Source organism: Hipposideros armiger, unplaced genomic scaffold (assembly GCF_001890085.2).
Source record: "Hipposideros armiger isolate ML-2016 unplaced genomic scaffold, ASM189008v1 scaffold_1024, whole genome shotgun sequence".
NCBI classification, from domain to species: domain Eukaryota; kingdom Metazoa; phylum Chordata; class Mammalia; order Chiroptera; family Hipposideridae; genus Hipposideros; species Hipposideros armiger.
In genome coordinates, this window is record NW_017732374.1 from 405,675 (window position 1) to 418,174 (window position 12,500).

The following is a 12,500-nucleotide window of genomic DNA, read 5'->3' on the forward strand; positions in this document are numbered from 1 at the left end:
TCACTGACCTTTAACTTTCTCATCCACAAAATGGGGTAATACTATCTCATGGAATGGTAATAAGACTAACATGAGATCATCTTTTTAAAAAGATGCCTTGGCCCATAGCTTTGCTAAATATGTATTAGCGTGTTTCTCTTCATACCATGTTGGGACATAGAAATACCACCACCGCTTTGTTCTCTCGGTCTTAAAATATAACCTGTGGGTTTTCTTCTAATTCATGGGAAATGACCCTACCTATCTTTCTTTATAAACCATTGTCTGATTTCAAGATTTCCAATACTGAAATCATGCATATGTACCATATATTTATAATCTAGTCTGCATTAAAGAAAGAAATCTTTCTAATCATTTTTGGGACCAAAAAAAAAACCTAATATATAATTAAGGTATTTAATCCTGCTCTGCATTTTTTATTATTAAAGACACCATTTTAAACTTTCATATGTCAATTTTCAACACATAACATGTACACGTACACCATTATTTTCTATCTTGATGTGTATGATTTCAGAAGTCAGCAAAATATCTACAACCTTTCTGTTTAGAAGATGGTTCAAGGGACACCTGCTGTGCTCACAGCATGAAAAATGGGTCTTCTAAACCCCAGAGGTCTCCATTACCTTGTCACACAATCCCTGTGAGTGTGTAGAGAGGTGGCTCTGACACCAAAGTCTGAAATTTTTTCAGCCTGCTGTTTGAATTCCAGGGCAACTATTTTTATTACTATTATTTTTTACAATGAAGCTGTTTCTCATCTTAAATGCAGTGGGAAGTGGGCATTAAAAGTAGGCACTCTTTCTAAATAAAATTAAAGGGAGATGATACAAAAGGAATTTGTTGGAGGATGAAAAAGCGTTTATTTGGGGAGACCTCCAGGGTACTTAAAAGATGAAGCGTTTGAGTGAAACAGTGCTGTCAGGTGAAAGACCTTGGGATGAGTCAGAGAAGCCAGTTCCCAATGCTGAGTCTGCCTCTTAGTCACTGAATGAGCCTCTTGTGTCAGCCTTTTCTTCCTGCTTGGCGGCCCTGCTCTCAAGTGATACTCCACTGGGATAATGAATGTACAAGTGTTGCGAAAACAGTAAAAGCACAGTTTTCAATATGCATGTATAGTGGAACACTTAAGCTTGAGCCAAATTTGAGGAGCTTACTCGTTTTGAGTAGACCTCCTGGGCTGACAGATCTTTATGAAAATCCTAACCTAGACACCCCATGCTTCTATCCTTGAGTGTTGAAATGCACCACAAATTGGTTTTCTTTTCTATAAAGTATGCATACTTTGGGTTCTCCCAAATGAGAGCCCAATGATGAAATATGCCTGTACAGTGCTTAGCTCAGTGTCTGGCAAAGAATTAGCCCTTAATATGTGGTAGTGAGAATAATGAGATGAGGGTGATGGCAGTGTTTCAGTTAAAATGTCAACCCCACCCAATAAATGAGCATGAAATTGCATTTTTCAGCTTCTTAAAATACCTGTCATGGAAGGAGAGCTTAATTTTTAATATGCAAACCAGTGGGCATTTTGGTTAACTTTTTATTTAATAAATTTGATAAGTTACTATATTCCCCATGTATAAGATGCACCTTAATTTGGGGGCCTGAAATTTGAAAAAAATGTATTACATGAAGTTATTGAACTCAAGTTTTATTCATCATAAAAATCATACAACTCCTCATCACTGTCAAGACTCCTAACCATTAGCTTGTTCTCATCTGTGTCTGATGACAAATCACTGTCTTCATATATTGCCTCGGTCTCAGCAGGAAATGCAAGTAAAAAAAATCTACAACCACTGTATAAGATGCACCCAGTTTTTAGACCCCAAATTTTTTGAAAAAGGGTGCATCTTATACATGGGGAAATACGGTATGTTTGTTGGGTTGTCCGATAATACATTAGCAACTGGTAATTTGGTGAGGGGCATCAGATAAGCCTGAGTGTTGAGTGACAGTCTCAGCCAGTGATGCCTATCCTAACCACATTTTTCCATATGAAGCAAAATAATAATTTCATTAGGCTTTTGCTCTTTTGTGTTTCTGAAAGATTGTTTGGTATCAGCAGGAAAGACAGGTTTTTATCACAGAAGTCCTCTATGATTTTTCCATGGCTCGAATAACCTATTCTTACAGCATGGTTCTGAGGCATTAATGAGATATTGTACTTGAATGGGGAGATGGTAGTTCTTCTCAACTGAATGAATGTTAACATGAGTTCCAGCATATCTAGCATATCACAGGTGCACAATAACTAAGAATGTTTGGTCCCGATTCCCTGTGTAGTTCACTGGAAGTTGCTAGAATAGGGAAATAGATACATAACCTTGATGAATTGCCAAGCACCCTAATTGACTTAGAGTAGGTGCTTCCTAGCCTAATTTGAACAGATTTTCTGGAAGAAGTATCCCCTTAATCCTGAACGATAAAAAATATTTAGCCAGATGCAAGTGTGGAAGAAGAGTATGAATAACAAGATAGAAGGATGAAAATCATTGCAAAGGAGAGAAACTGGAAGTGTGTTGTTTAGTGAGAAGGGAGCAGGAGGCGGTGGGATAAGAGAAGTACATTCATTTGAGGGTAATCTGGGCTGTTTCCTTTAACTACCGGACAAAGAGTTGTCATCCACGATCAGACACTTATGTCATTGATGAGCATACTATGTGCACCTAACAATCACCAGACAGCTGAATATCGTCAAAGAAACCCATTTTCAAATCTGTGAATTAATCTTAAGAATTAATGTTGGAGAACCAGATACATGATAACTCTATATGGTCAATGGACCTGGACCCCCTCTGTGGATGAAACTAGATTTTGCTTTTCGTCTAGGGCTTCCCTTCACCTTCGGACCTTGGGTTGGGTCTCTGTAAGGTCACACGCAGCTCAGGGGAACACCCAGCCCACCCTTCATAGCCCATTCCTCGCCTAACTATTTCCTGAATGTTACATTACATCTCTGTTCCTGGAAGAAATAAAACTAATGAAGAAAGCTCAGTTATGAAACAAAACTTAACCATTTCTGAGGACCATGGGCTCGTGAGGAAGTGCAGAAAAACGGGGCAAATTCCTTTGGAGAAGGGGATCCATGAATCACAGCGAGAAGCTGAGCATGGTCAGCTGATCGGCTTTGTTTCCAGCCCTGTTTATTCCCTCCGCCCAGCTGGACCAATGCACTATCCTGTGTAGGTTTAGATATGCATCTTTCACCTCTTTTCAGATGCTCACAAACTATGTTCTCACCATCTTATAGGAGTGTCACTTGTTACATTATTCATGTGCTGATTCATTTTTTTTTTCAAGTGAGCATTTGCTTACCGCCTGCTAGCTGTTAGGTCAGTAGACGTGACTCAGACATGGTCTCTGCCCCCCATGGAGTTCACAACAGACAGAGCACAGGACACTGACACATCCACAAATACTCAAAACACATAGATTAATTATATGGATGTTTAAATAGAACACAAATTAGTAAATTTCTAAGCATGGGATGAGGATGAGTGTGCCAAGGGTGGGGGTCCAGATGCTATTACTGTATAACAAGCCGCCCAAAACTTACGAGAGTAAAACTTTATTATGTTTACAGATTCTGTGGTTAGAAATTTGGTCATCTTTTTGGGGAAAGGTTTGTCCCAGTTCTCCAATGTCTAGGGCCTCGGATGGGCAGGTCTGAAGACTGTATAATGCACTGGCTGGAGCCTGGAATCACCTAGAAGCATCTTTCCTTGATGGTCAGCAGGTGATGTAGGCTGACGGCTGGAACACCTATACACAGTCTTTCTAGGTAGCCTGAGCTTCCTCACACGGCGGCCTCAAGTGTTGTCAAATTTCTTACGATGGCACCTCGGGCCCCAAAGGCAGGGTCCCAGCTAACAAGGCAGAAGCTGCCTCGCTTGTTATTCCCAAGACTCAGAAGTCTCCCAGCATCTTCTCTGCCCATTCTGTTGGTTGTAAATGATCCTCAAGCCCACCCAGAATCAGAGGGAGGAGACTTCAGCTTCTTTTTTGATAACAGAGTTGCAGAGGTTCTAGCAGAGCCTTTCAGCCATCTTTGTTGACACATAAGCAGTTGTTTTCACATGTGAACAAGGAGGAAATATTCTCAACAGTCTGCACAAAGACATGAGACATCAGTGAGCTTGAGGAACCATTAATAGATTAGTGTGTCACAAAGATAATGCTCAGGGAAAGGGATTGGTAGGGAGTTGTCAAGTACAAAAGTTACAGAGGAGCTCTTGGAAAGATACAGGGGACCAGTTACCAAGCTAAGGTAACTGACCAGATGAGAGATGATCAGAACCTCAACTCATGGCAGTGAAATTTTAAAAAGAAAATGACCAAGAAATATTTAAGATGTAAAATTTATATTATCTGTCATTTCATTATCTACCAGGTAAATGAAATATGGATGTACCATGTGTCTGTCACTTTCCTGTTGATAGCATCTTTTGCTCATGCACCGGTCGGGCCTCCAATCACATGGACAAATCAGGTGGAATGGGTGGAACCCAGGTTGGTCAACAGAGCACCCCACTTTGTTGAGGTTGAGCGGTAACCATGTACCCCAGGCATAGCTAGTGGAGGCTGCCATAGGATTTCTATAACTACTGGTGTGGTGACCTGCTCTTTATTGTCAGAAATATAAGAATGACTTAACCCCAGAGTTACCATTTGCCATATTTTCAAACAGTCAAAGAATAAAGTTGGGCCAGGGAAAATCAGAGCCAAGAGAAGGGAAAAGAAGCAAACACCTGATGATACTGTTAGAACCCTCGGACCCTGCTGAGTCAGAAGGTATAATTCAGGTTACACAGACCAGTATAGTCACTCCTTTTGAAAGCTTTTTTGAAATGTGTTTCTGTCACCTACAATCATAAGAGTACCGACCTATGGCAAAAGTAAAGATGACTCTGAGGTTCCCAGCTTGGGTATCTGCAAAATGGCTGTATGGTGCTTCAGGACTACAAGTACGGGAGATGTCTGTTTTGAGCTTATAGCAGTGGAGGCACCTGTCAATCAGCCCAGTGATTGGCATGCTCTTCTAGCTATGACACATGCCAGCACTCACAGGTGTCACACTCACTCCCATGGGAATACTCTGTGTTAAGCACACATAGCTACTGGATTACTAAATCTAATTCCATCACACCCTTGCTCACCCTAGAATCATTTAATAATGTGAGCAGGTGAAGTGGAGTTATTAACAACATCACTGATTCATATATTTCAAATCAATCATTGGATATCATCAGTTAATTAAATACTAATAGTGGCGAATGATTTCCAGCACACTTCATGAGTGACAGCAATGTCTGAGTGTGACCTAAATCATGTGGCGACCTGATGCTTTTGGTTTTCTGGGTGTAGAGAATCCGAGAGGGGCCAGAGCTGGACTTGGAAGGTTGGTAACATAGGGCTTAGTCCACATTGTTCCAGCTGCTGTGACCGAGGATAATGTGAAGCCCCTAATTCTAAATGTAATACAAGTAGCTTTGCTCTCCCCAGTGTAGAGTTCTATTGATTGCAGACAATATGTAATTACCTTCTGAGATATACTTTTCCCATCTTAACTCCCTCTACATGTGAAATGAACTGTGACGGACAAATTAGCTTTCCTCTTTTTTCTATCTCCTAACATTCTTTGATTTTTTTTTAATGATTTGATGATCCTTTTCTCCTACCAGTAGAGCTTGTGCAATTGAGCATTAATGGCGTGTTCTACAGTGCCAGATAAAAATCATACGCAGCCTGGTACAATATCTAGAGTTATACTGGATAGAGCACCACAGCTGAAGGGGCCCCCTGAAATCGTAGCTCCTCAAATCCTTGTCTTATCTAGTGATAGCTCAAACACACAATGGTGTCCAGGCGGCCCCTCCTTTGTTAGTAACAGGGCTCCTTTCCCAAGCACCTCAGGCTTCCTTTCCTGACTCTTTATTGTCATCAAGTTTGATTGTACATACTGACTATATTATATTTTATAGACATTTCACATGGTTTCCTAGTGACCCACACGTCCCACCTCAGTGTCATCTGTCTCCACCAGAGCAGGAGCAGCCCCAGCTCAGCTTTACCCATCACTCCCTTCTGAACCACCTTTATCGCAGAAATGGCAGCATCAGAGGACATGCTTGGCACACAAGTCTTCAGTTCCCAAAGTCGGGCACCTCAGCCCAGGCACAGTGTAAGAATATGAATCGGGAGGACTTTTCTAAAATGTTCTTGTAGAATAAGCATCATTTTTGCATTTGTCCAGAACCTCCCAGTCTATCCAGGGGGTGCAGCGAATTGACAATTAGGCAAACTATCTAATCGCAAAGGGCTCCGTGAGAGGACAGACCCGGAGGACCTGTCAAATCCCTTTAGGCGACAATTGTTCCTTCATTTCTAAAACCAATTTCACAAAGAATATTGTCACAAATAAAAAATGTAAACTGCCATCCATAATCCAATCACCAAGCAAACCTATCAATTCTGATTTTTCCTTGTTTCTTTTCTGAATGTGTCCATTTGCATAGCATGCACTTGTGTGTTTATACACATATTCACTTATGCATTTTTCAAACTTTTAAACTTTTTATTTAACTTAATTTCATAACACTCTCCATGTTGCTACAGTGTATGTATAATAACCTTGGCTAATGTTTCCTCAATAGTAAAATGAATGGTTATGATATAATCAAACATATTTTTTCAATTAATGTTACGTTTGTGCAAACATGAATGATAAAAGAACTGAAATGGTGGGATGAGAGGCTTTAACAGGTCATTGTTGGTTGGTTGGTTGTTAATGAGAATTGGGTAGAGGCAATATAACTGGTGGATAAATCAATGGAGACAACCCAGATGAAAACTACTGACTTAGTTTGCTGGAGTGAGGACATTGGCCACTCGCTTGGTCTTGGCACAGGTGCAAAGGCTGTCAGAAGGGTTGGAAAGCTTCACAGTGGGAAGAGGGACGGCTTCACGTGAGTCCTGGCTGGAGGGCGGGGAGGCTGGTTGCCAGATTAACAGGAGAAAGGCATCTATTTGATGAGTTTGGGGAGCATGTGTAGCTTTTCTGGTTGGTCCCGAGCTGGAAGTGAGTGCAAGAATGAGAGAAGCTGGCAGCAACTGACCGAATCCTGACCTTTTTGGACAAGTTGCTGCAGAGGCTATGGTATGGCTTCCAGGACTGGTGGCTAAGGTGGGGTGGGTCACAGTTCTGCTGTCCTCTCTGGTCTGGTCATTGTCCATGTGTCAACACTATCAATCTCTCACTGGATGAATGTTGACATAATCACTTGCTGCCATCACTAAGCTCAGAAATAGTCTCTGAGTCCTGGGTGTGAGTGAACCATAGATGTCAAAGAATGTCTCTGTGGTTAAAAAGAACACTTTTAATAAAGCTCTGTGTTCCCACTTTGACAATTATCTGCTGAAAGGAGTTTGTTAGAAATCGTTACTTAGTCAAAGTTCATGAATAATGACTAAACTGACCCTTCTGTGTTTGTTCGTCTCTTTCTGCTAACATGAATATGGTAATGAAGGACACTGACCTGAACAGAGCTTGTACCGGCCTTTCAGGCAGCTGCAGGCACAGCTCAGCCCGTGATGGTCTCAGTATATTATACTCTAAAATCCGTTTGTAGTTTTACTTCAATAATTTTCCCCATTCATCCTACTTAAGATCCTGGATTCACAATATTTCATTTCTGATCCTTTATAAGTCATGAATAAATTTATTGTGAAGCATACATTTAGAGTATATAATCCATGCATGAACATATTGCACATAATCGTAAAGTGAACACCTGTCCATCAAAGCTCAGGTTACAAAATAGATCGGGCCGGTTCCTTTGGGGGCTTTGAGGCTTATCTCCAGCTTCACTCTTCTCTCTTTCCCCAGAGTTAACCATGATTCTGATTTTGTGCAGCAGGGACTCCGTTGTCCCAACTACCTGTATATTTTGTCTCTGCCCACGTGTTCCTATGACCCTTGAGCTGAAGCATCCATCTCCCTGGAGGTCTGTGCTGACGTATGAAACAAATATTCTCATGAAATGCGTCTTTCCTGGATGTGGTTTGGGGGCATCACTCATCAATGGAAAAAGCCAAAAGTTGCAGGGACCCCATCTGACTGAGAATCAGACTCATGAGATTTGATGGTGCCCCCTCCTCCCAACATCCCTTCGCAGGTGATGGGAATAGAAACCCGAGCGAAGTCTGTTAGCCCACATGTCAGAGGCAAACCATAGAATATATAACCACTTTCTTTGGCTTTCCTTTTAAACTAATTCAATACAACCAGGTTTTTAATTGAGTCCCTCTCCCTGAATGTCTTCAAATCCTGTGGGCATAGGTGGGGAGTCAAGGAGACATGAGAGTGGTGGAGGTACCATTTCTTGCCTTTTGAACCCACTGCATCAGTAAAGGAGTGACAGAAGGGACTATTGTCCATTTGGCTGAACGGGAAACTCAGAAAAGGCAAAGGCTGCCCTCAGGTCGAAGTACAAATGACAGAACGGGGATTCTCACCCAGGTTTCTAATTCTACATTATAGGCTTCCCCCTAAAACATCATACTTCCCAATATAATACCAGGAATATAGGAGAAGAAAAGCCATCGCACACCCACTCTACTTATTTTAAACAGAACAAACAGAGATTCCACATCTGGGCTTGATCTAGAACAAGCTCGAATATGAACTTTTCTAATTGACAATACATTGTTGGGGAAAAAATGCATGCTTTGAAAGATTGGGGGTCCCATCTCCAAGAAGGCATACGCAACAAACAATTAAGTTCTCACTCGTGTATCCATTTATTCGTTCAGCATTTAACAAATATTGACTTCCTTAGACATCTATGGGATAAAGAGAACATGAATTATTAATAGCATTTTGCAAAGCTATAATTCATGCTCAGACAAAGGTAAGTGACCTCCCATCTTCCAGAGCTAAGAACTGTTGAAGTTTGATATTCACCCCATTCCTCGTCAATGCAAACCCAGTCTTCCCCACCAGGGTGCCTCTTTGAGTGCAACAATTGTGCCTGCTCCATACACCATGGCTGAAGATGCAGATCTTGTAGTGTTTATTAATACTTAAAGCAGGAGTACAGCAGAGGACCTGTCCATGTCCGGCCTTGATTGATCAGGTTTTTTTTTGCAGAGGGAAGAGTGGCAGGGGTTATGTACGGTCACTATTGAAAACCAACCAAATGCTTCAAGAGAAGGAAATGGAGAAAGCGTGTTGCTATTTCAACTCTTCAATCAATGAAGTGAACCCAAAAAACAGCCAGTGCTAATAAACCACTAGTATGTTCCTAGCTCAAAACTGGGCTCTAACGAAATATAAGGCAAGTATAAGCTTGGTCCCTTGCTTGGAGCAGCTTAACAATCTTGTTTCAGAGAGAATAGTGACACACAAGAAATAGAAAGCAGCATAAAAAATTTGGTTCTTAGAAAAAGCATTCTATGATACACATAACCAATGTTTGTGATGCACTTTTGGACTCATTTGGACTCCAGGATTATGTTCTACACCCTGTGTCCTCATTCGGAAACTGAGACTCAGCCTCGATGATCAATCTACCTTATATCACACAGTTAATAGGTAGTGGATTTTGTACATTGAATTTCCTATCCAAATCTCAGGCTCGTGATTCCAGGAAGGGTATACCCCTATTTCAACAGTCTAGCTTTAAGCTCATATCTTGGAAGAATAAGGGATGTTGGCTCAAGAAAGGGAAAAAAGAGAACTAGAGAGGGCACAGGAGGAACGCATGGGAAGGTGTACCTGTGTTCTCACCTGGAAAATGTTTCAGGGCTTCCAGGCATTTGGCAGGAGAATGGTGGGTGTGTAGCACTGACAAGTCAATTGGAAACAACATCTTAACTAGGATGTAGGGGAGAAATAGATTTTCCCTGGTTTTCTTCATCTGATGCTTTTTTTTCCTTTTTTTTTTACATAGAGGAAGAGGTTGCTTCAACTCTATTATGATACTGCTTTCTGAGTTTTCAATAATAAGTTTCTCCAGTGACATCTTTGTATCTTGCAGAGTTGTAGTTTTCCTTGGGTTGGCACTCTTAGAAGAGAGTGTAAAATGGAATTGCTTTGGTAACGTTTTGCAACATCAAGAAAGACTTTGATGTCCCTGTGGTTTCAAAACCCAAACAACATCAACTGTGTTTTCTAGGCTTTTTTTTTTGTCCCTGAGCCACATCCGTATTAATCACAAGGTGCTGACAGCTTGACAAATATTCCTTTGCATGGTATTCAACAGATATTTTTAAGAGCCCAATAATATATCAAATGGGGGTGGGAAGAGAGCTGATAGGAGAGCTTTAGATCTCCAAAAAGTGTTCCTAGCTCCAAGGTAGCATTACTTCAAAGAGAAGAAAATCGTCCAAATGGACTAGAAAAAACTTCTACTCTTTCTGAACCCCCTTTCAATTGAGGAAAAAGGAAGGCATCTACATTATTCATCCAGCGGGGGGGACCCAGCAGTGTATGAATTTTCACAGCATGTTTGTTATTTCCTTTTGGACACAGTGCTCCAGGAAGCCCAGCTAGGTGACGATCCTACACCCCAAGCAGATGGTCTTTGAAATGATCATAGAGATTTTCTTTCATAATGAAGCTGAAGAATCCTATAGGATTTATGATAAAAACAGTTCATACATATGAAAAGACAGATGTTTCTTTAGATGCTCTTCAGTCCTTTGGCTGAATCCAGGAAGAGCCATTAGCAATGACTTGACGTTCACGCACTTGAGTTATGTGGGACTTTAGTCTCAACTAATCAATGTCAAAATACCTTTTAAATGGAAATCACTTCTTCTCTGGGGTGGAGGGTGGAGACCAGAGAGTTACAGCCCCTTCTGTATATATTTTTTATTGCTGCACAAGACTTGGGGAACTCACCAGACTTCTTTTTGCAAGTCTTTGTCAACAAAGCAAGACATCTTTCAAAACATATGTTTTCTGTCTAATAAGCAGTGATTAGACTGGCTGTACATACAGAGAAATAGTAACTTCTACAGTTTGGATTTGGTTGTGGTTTCCAGCAGTTCTCCAGAAGGCAGGAGTGAGCTCTGACCTAGAATCCATCACTCTCTGGCTTTTGAGTTTATCTCCATTGGTAGCAAAAGGCAACTGGAACAATTTAGCATATCATAGACCGGATGCAGCCCACGAATCATCTGAACAGTTCTTTAAAAGGTGCTTTCCAGGGTGCAAACCAGTTGTACAGAATCAGAATTTTTGAGAATAAGGCTTAGAGAGAAGCTGTTTTTTTAAAAGACCTTAACAAGTAGTTTCTCATTTTCTCACATCAAGGAGAGAGAATAATATCCATTTGTCACAGTGGGTTATACATTTACTCCCCCAGCTGATCCCATAACCTCAGCTTTGGAAAACCCTTGGCTTGACCTTGCTTTTATTTTGACACACACATGAACACAGGTGCATGCAGTCACTCACACCTACATTCGCTCCCAAACTTGCTCAAGCACACCCACACACACACACTCACACACACCCACACACACACACACACACGCACTCACACACACACACACACCCACTCACACACACACACTCACATACACACACACACTCACACACTCGCACATACACACACATACACACACTCACACATGCACACTCACACACACACTCACACACTTAAACTCATGCACACTCTCACACGCACACACTCACACACACACACTCACACACACACTCATACATTCACACCCGCACACCCACACACACACACAAACTCACACACTCACACACACACTCACACACTTAAACTCATGCACACTCACACACACACACTCACTCACACCCGCACACTCACACCCACACACACACACTCACACACACACGCACTCACACACACACTCACACCCACACACACTCACACTCACACACTCACACACACACACACACACACTCACACACACCCACACCCACACACACGCATACACACAACTCACACACTCACACATACACACACATACACACACTCACACGCACACACACACACTCACACCCGCACACTCACACCCACACACACACACCCATATACTCACACTCACACACACACTCACACTCACACACATTCACATACACAGGCACATTCACCCCTCCCCTGCACTGATGCCGTTATGTTATTAATCACATATTTTGTGAATGTGTGTGCATTAACATACATATTGATATATGTGTATATATACATATATATATATATATATATATATATATATAATCTTTACCAATTTGTTGATCAATTCATCCATTCACAGGGACTTCATTTTTAATATTCTTCCACTGAATTAATGTCTTTAATGTACACCAGTAAAGCACACAGAAGGCACAATTACAAAATCACAACAATTTTAATAGATTATTAAGAATCTATTCTTTTTTTTTTAAGATTTTTATTGGGGAATTGGGGGGATGGGAACAGTGCTGGGGAATTGCAGGAAGGGGAACAGACAAGTTACTGTCA